The 23,878-nt window shown below is 42.4% G+C and overlaps 1 long non-coding RNA gene across 1 annotated transcript in view; it reads right to left on the bottom strand.

Moving 5' to 3' along the window:
• LOC141097338 (uncharacterized) overlaps positions 1-23,878 on the bottom strand; it is a 379,405-nt gene that overhangs the window by 11,991 nt on the left and 343,536 nt on the right. The gene's annotated exons all lie outside the window — the stretch shown is intronic.

The raw sequence follows: 23,878 nt of genomic DNA, 5'->3' as shown, positions 1-23,878 counted from the left end.
ATTTGGATTTGTATGCTTTGCTGAATTTATAAAAAAAATTGATTTGCAGCAAATTAATTTCCCTACAATTGCCCGGAAAAGACTTGTCACACGCTGAGGTCTCCTAGGACAGCACCTATCCTTTTTAGAGCGCTTTAACACAAACACAGCCTTAGTAATGGCAAAGTAACATCACAATTTAAAAAATGGTAACCAACAGTCTTTTTAATAACACACTGCACTGACAGAGCTGATATGCTAAAAAAAAAACCTGTCCAAAAATTATCCCTTTTTCTCTTTTGTAATCAGGTAGGTCATTCAGTTGTTGCCTTAGATCCAAGAGAGTGAGTAAAATATCTTACACAAAAGCCTGCTAAGAATTCACACTAAGGCCACGTTCTCACTGCACTATGGCAGTCTGTTTAACGCTGTCAAACACCACCATTATGTGGCGCATCGCGACGTATGCTGTAAAGCGGCACACGTTCACGAAGTGCCGTTAAGCACTGACGGAGCCTCAGACGCAGCCTGCAGTGTCTGAGGCTCCGTCACAGCTAGCACTGATGATTCATCAGTGCTAGCGGTATAGCATGTCACCGCTAGCGCTGATGAATCATCAGCACTAGCAGTATAGCATAATGCATATCGCGTTATGCTATAGCGTTAACGCAGCCCGTCAACGCTATAGGTTGATAGGGCTGGTTAGAATCATAGAATCGTAGAGTTGGAAGGGACCTCCTGGGCCATCTGGTCCAACCCCCTGCTCAAAGCAGGATTCGCTAAATCATCCCAGTCAGATGTCTGTCCAGCCTCTGTTTGAAGACTTCCATTGAAGGAGAACTCACCACTTCTCGTGGCAGCCTGTTCCACTCATTGATCACTCTAACTGTCAAAAAGTTTTTTCTAATATCTAATCTGTGTCTCCTCCCATTCAGTTTCATCCCATTGCTTCTAGTCTTTCCTTGTGCAAATGAGAATAAAGTTGATCCTTCTACAATGTGACAGCCCTTTAGATATTTGTAGACAGCAATTAAGTCTCCTCTCAGTCTTCTCTTTTGCAAACTAAACATTCCCAAATCCTGCAACCTTTCCTCATAAGACAGGGTTTGCAGACCGGTCACCATTCTGGTCGCTCTTTTCTGAACTTGCTCCAGTTTGTTGATGTCTTTTTTAAAATGTGGTGCCCAAAACTGGACACAATATTCCAGATGAGGTCTGACCAAAGAGGAGTAGAGGGAAATAATGACTTCACGTGATCTAGACTGTATGCTTCTGTTAATACATCCTAGAACTGCATTTGCCTTTTTTGCTGCTGCATCACACTGTTGACTCATATTCAGTCTGTGATCTATTAGTATACCCAAGTCTTTTTCACATGTGCTGTCACTTAGCCCTATTCCTCCCATTCTATATATGCTTTTTTCATTTTTATTGCCCAGATGTAGTACTTTGCATTTCTCCCTGTTAAAAACCATTCTGTTAGTTACTGCCCACTTCTCCAGTTTATTTAAATCTTTTTGAATCCTCTCTCTCTCTTCTCTAGTATTAGCTATCCCTCCTAGCTTTGTGTCATCAGCAAATTTAATCAGTTTACCCTCAATTCCTTCATCTAAATCGTTGATAAAGATGTTGAACAATACAGGGCCCAGGACAGAGCCCTGTGGTACCCCACTTGAGACATTCTTCCAACTGGATGTGCAGCCATTTACGACCACTCTTTGGGTCCGATCACTAAGCCAGCTATGAATCCACCTAACAGTTGCCTTGTCCATTCCATACTTAGTCATTTTTTCAATAAGGATTGTATGAGAGACTTTGTCAAATGCTTTGCTGAAGTCAAGATATACTATATCTACAGCATTTCCTTGATCCACCCAATCAGTGATACCGTCATAGAAGGAAATTAAGTTAGTCTGACATGACTTATTAGTTACAAACCCATGCTGACTCTGTTTGATCACTTCATTATTATCCAGGTATTGACTTACATGTTGTTTAATAATTTGTTCAAAGATCTTTCCTGGTATAGAAGTCAGACTCACCGGCCTATAGTTGCCTGGGTCCACCTTCTTCCCCTTTTTGAAGATAGGAACAACATTTGCTCTTCTCCAGTCTTCTGGCACTTCTCCTGTTCTCCAAGAATTTTCAAAGATTATGGAGAGTGGTTCAGAAATTTCTTCTGCTATCTCCTTCAGTACTCTGGGGTGTAATTCATCTGGACCTGGAGACTTGAATTCATTTAGGTTAGCTAAGTGTTTCCTCACTATCTTTCTGTTTATAGATATCCTGGATTCTTCTATTCCCTTAATAGGACAGTGAATAACAGTTGGTGTTACATTTCCTTTCTGAGAGAAAACAGATGCAAAATAGGAATTTAAAAGTTCAGCCTTCTCAACATCCTGTCTTACCATTTCATCATTTTCATCCTGTAAAAATCCTATAGCATCTTTGACTTTTCTTTTACTTTTGACATATCCCCAAAATCCTTTATTATTGCTTTTGACATCTCTTGCAAGCCTCAATTCATTTTCAGCTTTAGATAATCTGATTTGTGCCCTGCAGATTCTGCAGACAGCATTATATTCTTCTTTAGATATGCCTCCCTCTTTCCATTTTATAAACATTTTTTTCTTCCTTTTTAGCATGTGCTTAAGTTCTGTGTTCACCCATCCTGGTTTCCTTAAATGCTTCCTATTCTTCCCTCTTTTCGGAATTGTTAACAACTGTGCTTTGAGAATTTCATTTTTCAAGATTTCCCATCCTTCCTGGACATTTTTGTCTTTAAGGATATCCAGCCATTGGATCCCTCCAATTATCTTTCTGAATCCCTTAAAATCTGCCTTTCTGAAATCTAACCTTGACGTCTGAGTCTTCACAGGTCTTCCGCCTCTAGTTATCCAAAATTCTAAAATAGCATGGTCGCTACCTCCTAGGGTTCCAGCCACTTTTACCTCCTCAACCATTTCCTCCCTGTTTATAAGGATTAGATCCAAGGTAGCAGTTCCCCTTGTTTTCTCCCCTACCTTTTGGAAGATAAAGTTGTCAGCAAGAGAGGATAAGAATTTCCTTGACCTGTTAGTTTTGCCTGAGAGAGATTCCCAACAAATGTCTGGTTAACGCTATGTGAACCTGGCCTAAGGCTGATAGACCACACATTTTATAAATCATGCATGCAGGGTTTTTGACTTTATGATGACCAAAGATTCTTGTGTCACACTGTGTCTTATCAATTTTGTTTTTTACTTTCTGAGCCTAAAATCGTGTCCTGATCATGGAATTCAATAAAGTCAGTGTCTGTTTACTGATTTGATCTCTTCTTCAACCATATGAGATAGTGATGTAAAATAACTCTATAACAACCTTTTCAGGTCCTGGATAGGGGGCTAAATCCTTTACAAATTGCAGTCAAGGAAAACCAACAATTTTTGTCTGAAAATGTTTTAGCCTTTTCTGGTCAACCCTGCTCAATGGTTCAATTGTGCACAAAATTCTTCTAGAGGGATTCACACTAGTTCACACTAGTTGATGCCCAAAAATGTATTTTTACTTGAGAATGCAGCCCAGCTACCAGAAACACCATAAAGAAAATAATAGCATCTTGATCATTGCTCACATTGCTGGCTGGTTTGGTTTCCCCATGACCCATACCCAGACCCATACTTCTGAGTTGATTTGTTTTGGGAAGTCCATGACTTATTTTTATTTATTTACTTACTGTGGCAACTTGGAAAGAGTGTTCGGGTTCTATTGAACCTCCTAAAACAAAAGCAGTGTCAACTACTCTCAAACTGACCGGAGAAAAAGCATATTTGCCTGTGGAAGATCTTTTGGCCGAACGTTGGATAAGCTCTTTATGGCTGATGCTACCAAACTACCTCTCCTATGACATCACCTTCTCAGCAACCCAAACTAGTTCCAAGGTCTATCCACCACACAATCTCACCACCCTGAGGTCTATACACCACCCTGTTTTTAACTCAGGGTGGGGAATGTCATGAACTCATTTCCCCCTTTATTCTCACCTCTAGATTTACCCTGTGCCACTATCACCATGGCTAACAGAGTCAAAAACACTGCTAACTGTTTGAACAATGTCCTCCACCGACTCCAACCCAATGTCATTTGAGTACAAAGGCTGACTGGTCATCTCATACAGTTATTCAAGAAGGAAGAAGTTGTAGTGAAATATCATTCTTAGTCCACGGAGTGCTGTGGCTCAGGTGACAAAGGGGCAAAACAGATAAAAATTTCATTAATGGAATTGTAAGTCCACAGTGTAAAAGATTAGCTATTACGGTGGCTAAGGAAGATGAGTTTGAAGAACAATAACTCAAACATACAGTGTTACTATCACAGGTGGCATTATCTTGCAGTGACTGAGATGAGTGATTTGCCATATATTCCAGAACACTCTATACTCCCCCAAACTAATACGCTTGCTGGAGTTAAAAAAGGCCAATTGTGACCTGCATTTAGTAGTACTACTTCCCAGATGGCTGATACCAGTGGTGGTGGTGGAGCTTCTGCTGCTGCTAGCTGCTCTCATATTATTAACCCCTATTATTACGCCTGATGTCGGACACCATCCCTTTGATGTGGGCTCCGGCGCTGAGCCCACATGCTTCCTGGCACATGTCAGCTGTTTTGAACAGCTGACATGTGCCCGGAACAGCTGCGGGTGGAATCGCAATCCACCCGAGGATATTAACCCATTAAATGCAGCTGTCAAACTCTGATAGTGGCATTTAACATGCGGTCCGGAAATCACGCTGAAAATCCACCCATTAGTGACCCTGTCACATGATCACAGGTCACTGAAGGGTTGACATGACAACCAGAGGTCTCCTGTAGACCTCTATGGTTGTTACTGCTGGATTGCTATGAGCGCCAACCAGTGGTCGACGCTCATAGCAAGTCAACAATTCTACTACATACAGGTGATCTGATCATCGCCTGTACTGTATTCATCCCCACTAATTGAACCTTTTCCAAAAAGGACATAATAATAAATGTGAGACAGGTGCACTTTCAAAAAGCCTAATGCAGGACGCTGTATATGTGTGATGAGTATGTGTGTGTAGGAAAGTGGCGGGCTTAAGAATCTGCTAAGTCAACAAGAGGGTTAATTGTGTTTTACTAAGTGTGCTGTGATACGTTAATAGTTTGTGTGATAAAAGTGTGTTGCGTTCTATCCCTATGGCCTGTGTTGTACCTTGGTTCTCTTTAGGCTTCAACTGTAAGGCTGTTCGTGGGAATGTGGTAGGTCTAACCACTACTAGGGGAACCATACAGCAGATAGGGATACAGTTTGCATTACACTGCATAGGAGACTAGATAGTTAACATTGGGTTTAGCTCACCAGTTGAGACGGGTAAGAGCAGTTTTATAGAAAAGCTATTTTAAAGGTTGCACAGTCAGTCAGAGTCTAGGACTCAATCAACTACAAGTCTAGTTAGCACAGGTTCAATTTCAAGTTCAGTGAAGGAGAATGGAGTGAAGGAAGGCTAAATAGACATGGAAGAAGGTTCTAAGAATCAGATGCAGCTGAGCTGGAAGTGTTTATTCAGTGCAAGTTTCTTAACAGAATGAGAACACGTATAAAGCTTTATCTGAAGATCAGGAAAGTCTTGGACACAAGGTCTGGAAGAGGTACTGACAGTCAGAACTCTGTCTCCATCGCAGAGAAAGGGGAAGATGGTGGGCCTCAGGGCAGGATAGGGGCAAACACTGAAAAGGCACAAAACCAAGAGTGCATCACTAACAAGAGACTATGTCTTAATCTGTATGCTGCAGTCAAGTGTAACCAAAGCGTATAGTAAAGTCAAATCTGTAAATCCAGACCCAAGGTCTCCTGTCTTGCTTGTAGCTGGATCCGGTCCCAAGGACAACAAGGTAACGAGGACTCTTGACATAAAAGTAAATATAGAACCAACTCCATCACACAACACACTCCACTCTCACTCCTGTTTAGAAGAGAGCCCTGTGTCCCCCTTCAAGTGGTGCTGTGAGCTGGATTCCACATCCTTCACTGAGGACTGTGTCCAATTTCAAATAAGGATTGTATGGACTGTGCTCCCATCCTGTGGACTGATGGGGAACAAGGGACTGTACCCTCCATGGACTGTGTCCTTGATCGTAAGGACCAATGGTTGGGGGAGGAGTTAAGGATGGCCTGATGTTCCAGCAAGGTTAGAAACATTAAGGACTGTGCCCTTGGACATGTAGGGCCGCTGCTGTGTTGGCTTACTAGACTCCGTTAAATATGGATGTGGACACTTTGTTCCGGGGTCCCTACCCAGTGGGACCGGGGTCATGCTGACCCGAAGAAACAGGAAAGAACACATCTGTCTTCTGGAGAAGCAAAGAATTAATTTTTTTTGTATTGTGTTGCATTGGTGTCTTTTAGGTTCCTGGATGGTCGAAGATGACCATCATTAAAGAAGTGAGGAATATAAGAAGGTGGATCAGCTTCCATGTTCCCTCCTGAAGACCTCAATGATACTGTCATGTATAATGTGAATAATGTTTTGTTCATGATGTTTCCTGGTTATAAAAATTGTAATTCTCCTGTGGGCTGCAGTAATAACTAATGGTCACAAGATGTCACTGTCTAGAATGTTGGTGAAAGGTGAAGTTTGCCCAGCAACAAAGACAGCAGGTATAAAGACAGTGAGAGGGTTAACTTGAAGTACAGCCCTTAGTGGGAGTGAGATTGTGGATTCTGGAAAAAGGGGATCCATTTAAGTCTGTCTAGAAGAGGGAGTGATAGAGACAGGACATGTTTTTCCGAGTGTGGAAATACAATGCTCATGAGGAAAAGGATCTAGTTAGAGAGGCAGCAAGATGACACAAGCAAAGGAGAACCCTGCAAGAGATAGGCTTGGAAGTCCAGGAAGCGTAGTGTCTAGCAATAAGGGGACCATAGGGTGAAGTAGCGCCCTGCTGTGGGTACTGAAGGTACTGTCCAGTGAGAAAGGGACCTTGGGACAAGACATAACCCTCCAGTGGGTACTGGAACAGGGAGCACGTTTCTACGAGCGGCTCCTGAAATGAATATGACAGGTCACAGGTTATCAGGACATAGCGAGATACATAGATCAGTATGACCCTACCCCTAAGGCAGGCATTAAAGATCTCTCCTTATTACTTTGCCGTACCTGTTGCCAGAAACAAATTGGAAACTGTAACTCTTAGAGCCGGTGTGCTGTGTTAGAAGTGATGACAAATGCATAACCTATTACTCCCTGTTCACTTGTTTGACAATGCATAAAAAAACACTGTTTATAACATCTGGATTGATTTATTGACTGAGAGGGTTAAATGGATGCTTCTGCACCCAGTGTATTACCATGGACTGTGGAGATCTCAGATCTCGATGCATTGTCACAAACCCTCAGTACACAATTTCCTATAGATGTCTGGGATGCCAAAGTGACATTCCGACATGACTACCACTCTGCTCCCTGTTACATGTGTAAAACTGAACTCGTAAAATAGGTATGCGAAAACTGACTTGCAGAGTTAAATGTCTAGATTTTTTGGTCTTTTATAGGATCTGGTCTTTTACAGGATCAACATTGACTTTTAGGATTGTTACTAGTGATGAGCGAGTACCGAAATATTCGTAATCGCTATACTCGTAACGAGTACTTTGTAAAAAACTGCGTAATCGTTCCGAATAACAAGTACATTGCAAGTCAATAGGAAATGCAAGTAATTTTCTGCTGGAAAAATGTTCTATTTTATTTTAATTAGGTATCCAACGGCTCATAATCAAAAAACTATTTATTAAAAGATACTTTATTAACAATTCATTTTAAAATTGAAAAATTCTCAAGAAAATAGGCACAAAAAATGCTGATCATACTTCAAAATCCAGCTTATTTATGGATGTTGGAATCCATGGAGAGAAAGTGGTCGCACTCAACGGAAGGTGAAGAATCTGTTTATTGAAGCGCTGCAATAGCGCGAAACGGCCGTTGTCAGCCTTTATGCACTCATGCTACCACTCCCCCCACTGTGACATGTAACCAGATGTGTCAATAAACAGATTCTTCACCTTCCGTTGAGTGCGACCACTTTCTCTCCATGGATTCCAAGATTTGAGTACTACAAGGTCAAGCACCCGGGAGTCCAAGCTGTTGGTTTTCTGCCTGCCACACACCATTAGTCCAGTCACGGTAACAGCGGTGCCGTCGGCTCTTTTTTCTTATTTATGGATGTATATTATAAATCACAATGCCAGGTGGGGGATAAACACTCTAATTATCCCTATAGGGCCCTATAACTCCCCCCAACCTGACAGCAGAGGTTGGCACCACGACGGCTGTCCCTGCTCACCCTGTTAAGTTCTATGTATGGAATACCCAAACAATAATTCTTAATCATTACCTGGTTTGTTTGTAGGCCCTATTATCCCCTTCAATGTCATTTCAGAGACATGGAATTATTGTAAGGGTCAGTAAGGGATAGCCTATGTGGAGTGGGGGCACCAGAACAACTTAGGGTGAAACAGCTCTGCTGTTAGGCAGGGTTATCTTTAAATAGGGACCTTTAGTATAGTATTTTTCCTCCACATATATTTTCCCACTAAGTAATTTTTTATCCGGCTACTGGTTTCACCCTTTCCCCATTTGTGGTGGTTTGTGGTGTGGTGTATCTACAGTATTTTTGATTGTGATTTATTGAACCCAGCCATCTGTTGTTCCTGAGTTTGGGTATTCCATACATAGAACTTAACAGGGTGAACAGGGACAGCCGCCATGGAGCGGGGGCGCCATTTGCGTTTCAAGAGGGTGCCAACGTCCGCTGTCAGGTAGAGGGGAGTTATAGGGCCCTATAGGGATAATTAGAGTGTTTACCCCCCACCTGGCATTGTGATTTATCATATACATCCATAAATAAGCTGGATTTTGAAGTATGATCAGCATTTTTTGTGCCTATTTTCATGAGAATTTTTCAATTTTAAAATGAATTGTTAATAAAGTACCTTTTAAAAATTAGTTTTTTGTTTATAATTTTCTGCTGGACCCTACAAAGGGGTCTGGGGTCCTGAGGAAAAGGCTGAAATGGATGGGAAAGTGATGAAACAGAATGGGAGAATTGGAAGAGTTTGGAGAATATTTCTGCTTTCATTTCTGACTCACATATGGTTTCTAGGGGGTCTAGTTTCCAAAATGGGGTCATTTGTGGGGGGTTTCCACTGTTTAGGTACATTAGGGGCTCTCCAAAGGCAACATGACACCTGCAGACCATTCCAAGTGACATGCATGTGAATAAGGGCTGAGAAGGACTGGACTCAGCTACTGGACACACAGCCATGGGGAACCACATCAATATAATGTCCAGCTAAAAGAAAAGGCAGGCCATACCTTTATATACACATGGGGCAAACAGACTGAAAAAAACCTAAATATATGAACTGGGATACAGACTGGTGTGCATGCAGCATGTAAGTGCCAGTTCAAACAGGCTACTGAACAGAAAAAAATGAAGACAGAAACATAAGGCTGGAGTCACACTAATCAGCGCAAAATACGGTCCGTAGTTTACATGCGTAATACGGATGAATGACCCCTAAATAGTGCTCCGTAGGTCATCCGTAAGCCAGGTGCGGTCGCGTATTTTGCGCATGTCTGCATCCGTATGTAATCCGTATGGCATCCGTATGCAATCCGTATGGCGAGATTTTCTCGCAGCCTTGCAAAATGGACATTTAATGGTTTTGAGGCCTGCTTACAATTTAAATCGTTAGCCTGCACCCTATTTATACACTCAGAAACAGGTGGCTGTCTCCATTCTGTCCATTTGTGAGTTTGCTTTCACGAGGTGTGTTGGTGTTCTTTGTGCAACATGGCAGAGGGTCTGAGATTCAATACAACTGAGCAGGTTCTCTTCAACTGGCTTTTGGCACGGCGCTTTGGGCAACCATACCCAGTGATAGTGGATCCGCGGAGGAGGAGACGCATGTGGGTCCATCCACTTTTGAGGCAATGACTCACAAGAGGTCATTTTCACCGCCTCTATTCTTCTCTGCTGGAGCATCCTGAGAAATTTTACCAGTACTGTCGCATGAGCATTTCCACATTTGATCGACTCTTGGAGACAGTGCGCCCTGGGATAACCTTTCAGGACGCAAGGATGCGCAAAGCGATATCTGCAGAGGAGCGACTTCTACTCACAATACGGTATGTACTACACAACCACATTCTCTATGTTCATAATGTGTGTGCTAAAGTATGTTTTTTTTGCCTTCTTGGACAAAGTTTTATGCCCTTATCTTACTCCAAATATGTTTCAACTTACACACCAGAATGTTAGCTCTAATATGTCCTGCATATCACTTAGTCATTGTGCAACCAAATATGTGTGTGTTATTCTATCTCAATTCATACCAAGTTTGGTCGGCATGTAACTGATGTTTTTGGACTTTATGCATTTTAAACTTATCAATTTATGTTGTTCTACAGCTTCCTGTCCACTGGCGTGTCTTATGCCGCCCTCCACCATGAGTTTCTCATTGGAAGATCAACCATTTCAGGCATAGTGAGGTCTACATGTACAGAAATCTGGACAAGACTCCATCAAGTGGTCATGCCCGAGCCCAGGATGGAAGACTGGTTGAGGATATCAAGGGACTTTGAGGAGGACTGCCAGTTTCCAAATTGTATTGGGGCCCTGGATGGCAAACATATCCGGGTATGTAAGCCGCCGAACTCTGGCTCCCAATTCTTCAATTATAAACAATACTTTTCTGTTGTATTGTTGGCTCTGGTAGACCCTCAATACAAGTTTATAATTGTTGACATTGGGGCCTATGGAAGGACGGGAGACTCTAGAGTCTTCAATACTTCCATAATGGTTCGGCGGCTACGCACCAACCAGTTGGATCTACCACCACCACGCCAGCTACCAGGCTGCCCTGAAGAATCAGTCCCTTATGTCCTTGTGGCAGATGAGGCCTTTCAGTTATCGTGCAATGTCATGAGGCCATATCCCCGGCGCAACCTTGACCACAGGCGCAGAATTTTTAACTTGCGCCTATCACGTGCTAGGCGACTGGTGGAGTGTTCCTTTGGGATTCTTTGTCCCAAATGGTGGGTACTCCATTCTGCCATTCAGTGAACAAAATGTGAATGAAGTTGTGAAAGCCTGTGTTGTTCTGCATAACTTTACCAGGATACATGATTGTTCCTCCTCTGATGGTGTTGTGCGTAGGCCGGACAATGTGCGCAGGGTGAGACCACCTATGAACCCTCAACGTAGACCGCTCTCTGGCCTCAAAGTGCGTGATATTTTCACTAATTACTTTATCTCACCTGAGGGGGCAACTTCTTGGCAAGAGCATGCTGTGTCTATGTTATAATTTGTTTCTTTAAGTGTGTCTAAATATATATTACTCAACCCCTTATGATTCTATGACTGTTTCATTGCATTGGTTAGTGTATGTTAGTATGTTGACAGGGTTTTTGAAAAATCACACAGAGACGTTAACTATAGTAGACAAATTTTTAGTTTTGCCTTTTTTCACAATGTTTTCCAATCATAGAAATATTCCACCATGACAGGCAAGGCTACCTCACGGCTTTCAGAGAGATATTACCTGTCTGTAGAACAGAGAATATTTAACCATGCTATACTGGAAAGGATGAAAAAACAAAACTCACTTGTTAAGACATAGAGAGAGCGTGATATTCTGAAGGCTGGTCGCCTTGATTTGTTTTACTATAGATTGCTAGCAAAAAAGGTGACTACTTCACTAAGGCCAGCACGCCCTTCCTAGGCATTAGCAAGTGAGTAGTGTATTTTCATCCTTTGACTTTACAGTATAGCGCGTTGAAATATTCTCTTTTGTACACACATGTAATATCTGTCTGAATGGCGTGAGGTAGCCTTGCCTGTCATGATGGATTCTTTCATATGATTGGAAAACATTGTGAAAAAATTAGAATGTTAAATTAGGTAACAAAGTTTGGTGATGGAGAACACCTGTTTTTTCCTTTGTATTTGGAGCACCAGTTAAACCGCACTGGACATCTACGGCCATCAGACTTATAAATCCTCATAGGTTGGGGAAGGGGAACGTGGAAGAGCAGCCTGTGGGTGCTGCTGGACATTGTGGCCAATATCGCCCTGTGTGGGGCCATACTGTTGCCCATGATGCTGGAATTGTCCTGCCTCCTGGGACTGTTGGGGATACTGGCCAGAGTAATGATGATGGTGAGGGGCATCTTGTTGGCTGTGGTAGGCACGTGGCTCATACCCACCAAGATAGCCAGATCGTCCCCAACCAGGTTGGGACCAGCCTCCAACACTGGGTGGGTACAAGTGGCCATATTGGTGGGGTTGGCTAGAGGCTGACATTTGTGGCTGCTGAATAGAAGGTTGGGTAGTGGGAGGAAGGGGTTGAGGTGTTGGCCCACGTATTAGGGGATGTTCGGACCCTGCTTGAGCAAGCATCTGTGTGGATGGTCTCATGCGCATTAGATTTCGGGGGGAGAGCTGCCACCTCTCCAGATATTCGAATAGCTCATATGGGGTATTGGGGGGGTGCTTGCATCAAGCAGGATCTGAAAACATCCCTTAATACGGAGCCTGACCTCACGGGTAAGGGCACGGAGATAAAGGGTGAGGCTACGTGAGTAGGCCACCTCCCCATCATCTGTAGTTACTCTTGATAAATAATTGAGCACCCCTGTGTCCACATTGGTCCTGCTCTCTTGAATACTGGCGCCTTCTTCGTGTTCGCCGTGATGTAAGAGCAGCCTGTAGGGAGGCCCTGATCTGGCCAGTTGGGCTGCTGCTCAAGTTGCCCGGCTCTTCCAGGATGGGTGATGGGGCAGCAGCAGACCGTCCTGGTGGTGTTGTGTGTTGGGCAGCCATTGGGTTGTCCTGTGATGCCTCATCTTCCGCCATCCTTCTTGTAGGGGGAGAAGATGGGCCAGCCACCTCATCCCCTACAGGATCTATTATGGGCTCTGCCTCTTAGGCTGTTCCTCGGTCCGTAAGGTTGGATTGAGTTCTGTTATGAAATAGAACAGAGGCAAAAATACATCAATATTTTTGGCCCTGTAAAGTATTTGTGTAATGTGGTGTGAGGTATCTACTTATGGTCTCAGATCCAGAATTGGGGCGAGGAAGGACAGCCGGTCATAGTAGATGTACTTCCTTTTAACATATCCAGCATCCCCACTCCTGGACCGCTGCTGGCGTTCCCAGCGGTACTGGTCCCGGATGCTTCGCCAGCGTTTCATCACATCTTCCACTGCAATGTGACAGGAAATATTGTCAAATTCACATATTTGAGAGGTCACATTTTCTACCAGTAGTCTAGGCATGGGGCCTTCTGGGGTGTGCTTTCTACCCATGGTGGCATATGTAATTGGGCAGATACACAGGGTCTCTTTAGCTACACTTAATAATTGTTTTGTCTATGAGGATGAGGAGCTTGTGGCCTAACCCCAAATTATGGCTGTGAGAAGCCACGTGTCACATCAAAATCTAACGGCCTCATGAGGCAAAAAGTACATGCACAGGAAGGGGGGGTGCTGATTCTATATTCCTTTTTTGTTGCGCGCTAAGGTTACTCATGTTTTGAGTTGTACTTATGAATTTTATGCTGCTCCTCACGTGGTCGGTCACAAAAGTCATGGTACATCTGGCGACAGATGCGCCTCCATGACGCCTCCTTTCTTGCCCGGTTTGCATAATTTGCATCGCGTTGGTCCCAGATTTCGGGACGCTCCTGCACCAGGACAATGAGCTTCTCCACATTTATGTATGTGGACGCCATGCTGCTGCTGTACTCCGTGGAGGCGTACTTCCTGGATGTCTGGAGCGCTTTTTGAGCTCATTTGCATGTCTAGGCTTCCTGATGATGGATTGGCCAATTTCCTGTCACTAGCCAAAAGACCTGCGTATTGCTCGCAGGTCACACGTCTGGTCTGTGTGTAATCCATATTTTTTGCGCGCCCATAGACTTGCATTGGCGTACTACGGGCATAGTATGCTGACAATCGCAGCATGCTGCGATTGGCACGGAGCGTAGGATACGGATGAGAAATATACGCCTGGTGCGAGTGACCCCATAGAGAATCATTTGTCCGTGTCTAATGCGTGCTTTTAGCGCCTCTCACTCGGCCGTATTCCTCGCCAGTGTGACCCAGGCCTAATGATTAAATACCCTGCAGTAAATTAATATACAGCAGAGTGCGTGAAAATAATATAGGGTACTTAGTTAACTTGTTTTTTGATAAAAAAATGCAAAAACCAACCCACCACTTCGTGGTGACCATAATTTGAACGGTTCTAACTCTAATATTAAAAACCTTACCGTTTGTCAAGTGATTTGCATGTGGATAAGGGCTGAGAAGGACTAAATCCAGCTAGTGGACACACAGCCATGGGGAACATCAATATTTTCTCAAAGAAAAAGCAAACTGCACCTTTATATGCACATGGTGCAAACAGTGAAAAATGATAGAATAAAATAATTTTTTCGGCCCACAAATGGGAAAGAGAAGACTGCACAGTAGAACTTTATTTTAGACGCAAAAAGTGTTTATTTGCAAAAACATGTTGCAGTGTACACTTATTTTTTTCACACACTACTCGCAAAAAATCGCTGCAGAGTACAATAATTTTTTACATACACTACTTGCAAAACAATGCTGCACAGTGCAATAATTTTTTACACACACTGTTTACATAAAAACACTACAGCGAATAACAATGTTTTGCACACACAACTCGCAAATAGCGCTGCAGAGTACAATAATTTTTTACACACGCTACTCGTATAGACTCAGTGGAACAGTAAAACTATTAGTTTGGCCTACAAATGGCAACGAGATTGCTGATGCCAATTGTTTATTTGCAACACTACTAGAAAACACACAGCGGTCCTGAAAAATTATTTCTCTGGCCTCTAAATGGTAACTAGATGGCTGATGCTAATTATTTTTTCCCAGACTTCTAGAAAAGACACAACAGTACTGAAAAGTTATTTTTTTGGCTTACAAATGGCAATGACATAGCTGATGCAAATTATTTATTTGCCACACTACTAGAAAAGACACAGCAGTACTGAAAAATTATTTCTTTGTCTTACAAATGGCAATTAGACATCGGATGCGATTTATTTATTTGGTAAACTACTAGAAAATACATAGCAGTCCTGAAAAATAATTTCTTTGTCCTAGAACTGGCTGGCAGCTATATAGCTGATGCCAATTATTTATTTTACAGAATAGTAAAAAAAAGCACACAGTCCAGAAAAATAAATTTTTCGGCCTAGAAATGGCAATAAGATAGCTGATATCTGATATAATTTCTTTGGAAAACTACTGATAAACCCACAGTGGTCCTGCCATTTTTTTTCTTTGAACTACTAATGGCAGTGAGATGGCTGATGCCAATTATATATTTCTCTGATTACTAGAAAACACACTTCGGCTTAAAGGACAGTACTCCCACAGGCAGGGGGTGCAGAGTACACACAGCGGTTTTTAGCACAGTACTCTCACAGATGGGTTTGCAGAGTACACAAGGCGGCTAAACCACTTAACCCCCATGCTATTTTCCATTTTTAAGTTTTCATTTTTTGCTTCCCTTCTTCCCAGAGCTGTAATTTTTTTATTTATTGGTCAAAATGGCCATGTGAGGGATTTTTTTTGCAAGACGAGTTGTACTTTTGAACGACACCATTGGTTTTAACATATCGAGTACTTACAAACTGGAGAAAAAAATCCATGTGTTGTGAAATTGCAAAAAAGTACAATCAAACAGTCGTTTTTTTTGTTTTTTTTTACCATGTTCACTAGATACTAAAACTGACCTTCCAATATGATTCTCCAGGTCATTACTAGTTCACAGACACCAAACATGTAAAAGTTCTTTTTTACAAAATAAAAATTGTGCCATTTTCCGAGACCTGTAGCGTCTCCATTTTTCATGATCTCGGGTTGGGTGAGGGCTAATTTTTGCATGCCGAGCTTACGCTTTTAATGATACCATTTCGGTGCAGATATGATCTTTTGAATGCCCGCTATTGGATTTTAATGCAATGTTGCGGCCCAGTTAATTCTTATTTTATATTGATCGGGCGATTCTGAACGTGATACCAAATATATGCATATTTCATTTTTTTACAGTTTTATTTTGAATGGGGAGGAAGGGGGTTGATTTCAACTTTTATATTTTTTATATTTTTTAAAACTTTTTTTTACTTTTTGCATGCTTCAATAGTCTCCATGGGAGACTAGAAGCTGCAGTTGTCTGATTGGCTTTGCTACATACCCGCAATGATCTGTTCGTTGTATCTAGCAGAAATGCTCACTTGCTATGTGCACCGACCCCCGGCCATCTCTCATAGCAATATGGCTATGACAACCATAGAGGTCTGCTGGAGACCTCTAGTTGTCATGCCATCCCATTGGTGACCCACGATCACGTGATGGGGTCACCAATGGGCGGGATTTCCGGCGCACTTGACAGAAGCGTGAATTAAATGCCGCTGTCTGAAATTGACAGCAGCATTTAACTAGTTAACAGCCGCAAGTGGAATCGCGATCCACCCACGGCTGTTGCGAGCACATGTCAGCTGTATATATCAACTGTCATGTGCCCGGAAAGGTGCAGGCTTCGGCACTGAGTAAGGGGGGTCCGACATTGGTGTTTTACTATGCCTGATGTTGGAAAGGGGTTACAAGACAGTACACCCACAGGCACGGGGGTGCAAGGTGCACACAGTGGATTTTAGCACAGCACTCCAGTACTTTCACAGACGGGTTAGCAAAGTACACACAGCGGCTTAAAGGACAGTACTCCCACAGGCAGGGGGTGCAGAGCACACACAGCAGATTTCAGCACAGTACTCTCACAGACAGGTTTGCAGATTTTAGCACAATACTCTCACAGATGGGTTTGCTGAGTACACACAGTGGCTTGAAGGACAATACTCCCACAGACAGGGAGTTGCAGAGTACACACTGCAGATTTTAGCACAGTACTCTCACAGACAGGTTCGCAGAATACATACAGCAGCTTAAAGGACAGCACTCCCACAGTCAGGGGGTGCAGATTGCACACAGCAGCTTAAAGGACAGTACTCCCACAGACGGGGGGTGCAGAGTACACACAGCAGATTTTAGCACAGTACTTTCACAGATGGGTTTACAGAAAACACACAGCGGCTTAAAAGACAATACTCCCACAGGCAGGGGGTGCAGAGTGCACACAAGAGCTTAAAATACAATACTCCCACAGGTGGGGGATGCTGAGTACACACAGTGGATTTTAGCACAGTACTCCAGTACTCTGACAGATGGGTTAGCAGAGTACACACAGTGGCTTAAAGGACAGTACTCCTCCAGGCAGGGGGTTTAATACAGTAGTTGCACAGTACTAGCAGACGTATGGGTTGCAGAGTGCACACAGCAATTTTTTTGCAGAGTGTGAAGTCAGAATCTGTCTATCACTCTAGCTGCATCTTTTTTCCTACACTAATGAGAGCCTAATGGCAGCAGCACTCGTGATCTGGCCTATACACAGGCTGGGTCACGTGCTGCGTCGGCCAATCACAGCCATGCCAATACTTGGCATAACTGTGATGGCTCCAGAAAGGCTCACAGTATAAAAGCATGTTGATTGACTTCCCTGCAGTATTTCAACAAGCTTTATTAGACTGCTGAACTTGAACAGGAAACCGGACATACAGTAAATAGTCAATGTGTCATGATCCAGACTGGGTTTTGAGTTCTGTCTTTCCATTTTCCTGGTCTGGTCATTTCAGGGGTTAGCTTTTCTCAGCCTCAGTCTGGTTTTAGGTTTGATATTTACCTCTTGCAGGTGGTGTTAGCTATAGTTCTGCCTTTGGCATGTGTATCTGACCCTGGTATATGCTGATTTGTCCTGCTGTGATCCCTGACTTGCCCCATGTTTGTTTATTCCCTTTGTCTGCCCTGACTCATTGTTTCCTTGTAAGTTTGTTGTCTCCCTTGTTTTGATTTGGCTTGCATTCGGACCTGCTTCTGTCTTTTGTCTGTGTCTTATCCGCTTCCGACCATTGCTGATCCCCCGACTTGTTTCTGACCACGTGAACTGCTGTACTTCTGCTCCTGACTGTTTCTGACTCGTGCGTCTGACCACTCTTTCACCACCAGGTGGCGCTTGTGCTGCTGCTCAGTGTTGCTCCGCTGTGTGTGCAACTTCTCTTCCCAGTGGAGGTTGCACTATACTGCACTGCAGTAGCATGACACTATGTTCTAGGTTTCCGGTACGAACTCCAAACTTTACATTTCTAGTTAGTAATTATTCTTTCTGCTGAATTTACTCTGTGCTCTTCTGTGAGTTATTCATTTATCCAAGGAGTATGGTTTAGAGTCTTTAGTTATTTTTCAGGTAGATATGTATTTCGTGTTCTACATTTATTCCATGATCTGGTTTTTTTTTTCTAAAATCCATATTTTTCATTGGTTTCTATTGTGGGATTTGATTTGAGGTCTGTATTTTTTCTATGGTATGTGTTTTATTTAAACAGTCTAGTCTGGAGTCTGTATTTATCAAAGGGGCCTGGCATGATCTGGGTACAGGGGGTCCTTAGAATCATAGAATCGTAGAGTTGGAAGGGACCTCCTGGGCCATCTGGTCCAACCCCCTGCTCAAAGCAGGATTCGCTAAATCATCCCAGACAGATATCTGTCCAGCCTCTGTTTAAAGACTTCTATTGAAGGAGAACTCACCACCTCTCATGGCAGCCTGTTCCACTCATTGATCACTCTGTCAAAAAGTTTTTTCTGATATCTAATCTGTGTCTCCTCCCATTCAGCTTCATCCCATTGCTTCTAGTCTTTCCTTGTGCAAATGAGAATAAAGATGATCCTTCTGCAATGTGACAGCCCTTGAGATATTTGTAGACAGTTATTAAGTCTCCTCTCAGTCTTCTCTTTTGCAGGCTACACATTCCCAAATCCTGCAACCTTTACTCATAAGCCCGGGTTTGCAGACCGGTCACCATTCTGGTCGCTTCTTTTCTGAACTTGCTCCAGTTTGTTGATGTCTTTTTTAAAATGTGGCACTCAAAACTGGACACAGTATTCCAGATGAGGTCTGACCAAAGAGGAGTAGAGGGCAATAATGACTTCACGTGATCTAGACTGAATGCTTCTGTTAATACATCCTAGAATTGCATTTGCCTTTTTTGCTGCTGCATCACACTGTTGACTCTTATTCAGTCTGTGATCTATTAGTATACCCAAATCTTTTTCACATGTGCTGTTGCTTAGCCCTATTCCTCCCATTCAGTATATGCTTTTTTCATTTTTATTGACCAGATGTAGCACTTTGCATTTTTCCCTGTTAAAAACCATTCTGTTAGTTGCTGACCACTGCTCCAGTTTATTTATATCTTTTTGAATCCTCTTTCTCTCTTCTCTAGTATTAGCTATCCCTCCTAGCTTTGTGTCATCAGCAAATTTAATCAGTTTACCCTCAATACCTTCATCTAAATTGTTGATAAAGATGTTGAACAATACAGGGCCCAGGACAGAGCCCTGTGGTACCCCACTTGAGACATTCTTCCAATTGGAAGTGCAGCCATTTACGACCACTCTTTGGGTCCGATCACTAAGCCAGTTATGAATCCACCTAACAGTTGCCTTGTCCATTCCATACTTAGTCATATTTTCAATAAGGATTGTGTGAGATACTTTGTCAAATGCTTTGCTGAAGTCAAGATATACTATATCTATAGCATTTCCCTGATCCACCCAATCAGTGATTCGGTCATGGAAGGAAATTAAGTTAGTCTGACATGACTTATTAGTTACAATTTATTTACTTATTTATTAGTTTACCTAGTTTACCTTATTTACTTTGCAGTCTACTCTGTACTATATATTTATTTTGGGCTCTGGTTGGGTCTTTTATTGGGTGCAGTTGGGGTTATCAGGCTGAGATGAAGGACATATGACTACTTGTGAGTGGAAAGCAGCAGTTTAACGGTGTTTAGAGGCATGATTACCAATATAGATGGTGGCTGTATGGTAAAAAAAAATGAGAGATGCCCATCACACCTCACCTTAGAAACTCAAAACCTCATGTTTTAAGTGATCCAGGAACAACCAATAAATTTGAATCATTCCCACAGTATTCAGCATACGGTTAAGAGAACTTTTCAAGATTGTTGGGAAATGTCATATTGCAATTCTTTAGTGAAAAGTCTTGTGTGGTAAGGTTTCAATTTACATCAAAGTAGACATTTCTATTACATTATACTAGTCTGGTTTCTTTTAAAGTCTACATTATTAATAATATGAACTCTTACTACAGACTTTGCAATCTATTCCACATTTATTGCCTTCAGTATTACTTAGGGTCTCATCTTACTAGGCTTCACTGGACACTTCAGAAGCATTGTCTTCTCAAAAAGTCGTTATAAGAGGGGGCTGAATGTTACAGCAATTGTACATTCAATAATATAACCTTACCTCCTTCAATATTGTTTTCTTATGTTCAAATTGCAACTTAATGTAAAAAGGTAATGTTGCCTATCTGGTTCCACTGGAAATCTATTCTTGACCTAGGTGCATTATAAGCTCTTGCAAAAAAATATGAAATTACCACACTTAGAAAACGCAATGGGAAGCAAATAGTGATGAGTGAACGTGCACGGATAATGTCTTATATGAGGACACTCGGGTGTTATCTGAGCATCTGGGAGTGCTCGTATATTATGTAGGGGATGCCTGTTTGTACTGTTAAATTGTAAAGCGCTGCGGAAAATGTTGGCGCTATATAAATAAAGATTATTATTATTATTATTATTATTATAGGGAATCCCCACATGTGTTCAGGTTGTCTACCAGCTGCAAATCAAACATAATACTGTTTATGAGCACTTCCGGATGCTCAGATCACACCCGAGAATGCTCTGATAAGATGTTATCTGAGCACGTTCGCTCACTACTAGAAGCAAAGTATGATGAAGCTTGGTTGATTGGTGATTTATCACAAAATACATTTTCATGCAATCTAGAACTTTTCTCTGATAACGTTCTAATGCTATATGTAAATCGAATTTCCCCAGTTATCCATGATATCGAGCTGCAGATCAGGTAAATGAACAGGGTAAAAGGCAAACAATAATTCAACAGACAATGCAGTGGACTACATAGAAGTTTCAGAATTTTTGTTATTACATTAATAGAAAATAGGGTTTTTTATAACATTTTTTTAAGAGTATAAAATGTTAAAACTTTTTTCACAAAGACATATTAACTCAATGAAATGAACAGCAATCATTCAATATAGTAATTTGATTAAAAAAGTATTGAAATGTAGAACATTTTCATCAACCAGTTCAAATTGTTCCATGACAAGTCACAATTTTGCAGTACCAGATAGAAGGAAACATTGATATTACCCACGTTGACTTCATTATATTAAGAGGATAAAAAGTTTGAGAGGAGTGCATCATAAAAAAAAAGCAAATAAAAAAAACAGGTGGGCTTGTAATATGTACAACCCACGGATAAAATTCAGTAATCCCTGCACATGGAGGATATTCACATAGTTTGGCAACTTTTCAGCAAATACACAAAACATACCTCAAATTAAAGTAGATTGTTTTAACTAATGTCATAGGGTTTTCCAGATCAAGTAGAAAAAATTCTGGAATCACTCAAATGTTAAAGAAAAATTATAGAATCTCTTCAGTTAAAAGATGGTTACCCTGCTTTTTTGTGTTTATGGGAAACAAACAAGTTACACTTATGACATAAACCAATGTTTATTCAATATCTGAACATTTTATCTGCTTGAAATATACTGCACTTTGTCCAGTTCAAAAACTGGAAAAAAATAATGAACCTTTACGTTTTCAGAAAAAAACAATTTTTTTGAGTCGTCGACAACAAAAAAATCACAATAAATACTTAGTTGCTGGTTCTTGGGTTTTTATCATGGCTTTAACTGTGTTTCCAAGATCCTGACTTACAGAAACACTGTGACTGCCCTCACTAAAGTCTCTAATGATCTTCTAACAGCTAAATCTAATGGTCACTTCTCCATGCTATTTCTCTTGGATCTTTCCTCAGCATTCGACACTGTGGATCATCAGCTCTTCCTCACTATGCTCCGCTCCATTGGCCTCAAGGACACCGTTCTCTCCTGGTTCTCCTCCTGTCACTCTGACCGCTCCTTTACTGTATCTTTTGCTGGCTGATCCACCTCTCATCTTCCCCTTACTGTTGGGGTTCCTCAAGGATCGGTTCTAGGCCCCCTCCTCTTCTCTTTGTATACTGTCAAGCAATCAGTAGATTTGGGTTCCAGTACCATCTCTATGCTGATGACACCCAGTTATACACTTAATAATAATAATAATAACAAATTTTATTTCTATAGCGCCGACATATTCCGCAGCACTTTACATTTCAGAGGGGACTTGTACAGACAATAGACGTTACAGCATAACAATAATGACATAGATCATAACAGATACCAAGAGGAAAGAGGGCCCTGCTCGCAAGCTTGCAGTCTATGAGGAAAGAGGTAGACACGAAAGGTGAGTGGTAACAATTGCCCTGATTGTATGGACCAGCCATAATGTTAAGTGTGTAACAGTACAGACACAGAGGGCTAATGGATGCATAAAGCATGTGGGAACATGATGCAGGGAACCATGGTAAAACTTTTGGCTGTACCACACAGGGATAGATTAGGTTAATGTGCTGAGGTGGTAGGCCAGTCTGAATAAATGCGTTTTTAGGGCACGCTTAAAATTGTGGGGATTGGGGACTAATTGTTTTGACCTGGGAAGTGCATTCCAAAGAACTGGCGCAGCATGTGTATAGTCTTGGAGATGGGAGTGGGAGGTTCTGATTATTGAGGATGCTAACCTCAGGTCATCAGCAGAACGGAGGGCGTGGGTAGGGTGGTATACTGAAAAAAGGGAGGAGATGTAGGGTGGTGCTGAGCCATGGAGAGCTTTGAGGGTGAGGGTAGTAAGTTTTTACTGGATTCTGGAGTGGATGGGTAACCAGTGTAATGACTGGCACAAGGTAGAGGCGTCGGTGTAACAATTGGCAAGGAATATGATCCTGGCTGCAGCATTCAAGTGTCATGATCCAGGACAGGGTTTCGCTTTGGCCCGTCCTGGTCAGACTGGGGGTTAATTGTTTCTGCCTCTCTCTGGCAGAGGGTGGCTATTTAATGCTCACTGGACCTAGGCCCGGTGTAAGTTATACTCCTGCCCTCAGCTGAGTTAAGTGACCTCTTGTATACGTGTGCCTTGTGCCTGATAACTTGCTTGCTTGTTTGGTTGTGATCCGATTCTGTCCCTGTTACGAGTTCTGCCTGACCCTCTTGTACTGCGCTACCTCTCGTGTATGACCCTCTGCTTGTGACTCGACTGCTCTCTGCTCTTCCCTTTGGTACCGCACCGCCCTCTTGTATATGACCTTTGGCTTCGTCTGACCTCCCATCTGCTTGTCCCTCCTGTACCTCGTTCGCCCGTATTGTGTATGATCTCTGGTTTGCCTGACTCTGAGTGTTCTTCCATCTTAGCAAGCAGGACGCTAAGCCCTGCCCCCTTGTGGTCACATGACCGTAGGTCCTGTGCCTGCTTGCTAATACTTCAGCGTGCAGGTCCTGTGCGTCTGTACTTTCCAGCTGTTACTGTCCCCGGGACCCATACAGCACTGGTGAGTCCCTGCTCAGCTGAGGCTGCATGCCGGCGCTGTCAGGATCCTGACAAAAAGACAGATTGGAGGGGGGAGAGTTTGGTCTTCTCCTGATATCACGCCTGCCTTTTTGCAAAACACCAGTGATTGTCTTTCTGCTGTCTCTAACATCATGTCCTCCCTCTATCTGAAACTGAACCTGTCAAAAACTGAACTCCTCG

Source organism: Dendrobates tinctorius, unplaced genomic scaffold (assembly GCF_039654945.1).
Source record: "Dendrobates tinctorius isolate UK_male_01 unplaced genomic scaffold, ASM3965494v1 ptg000003l, whole genome shotgun sequence".
Taxonomy (NCBI): Eukaryota; Metazoa; Chordata; class Amphibia; order Anura; family Dendrobatidae; genus Dendrobates; species Dendrobates tinctorius.
Note: the sequence above shows the minus strand (reverse complement) of the source record. Positions and strands in the feature narration are given on the sequence as shown.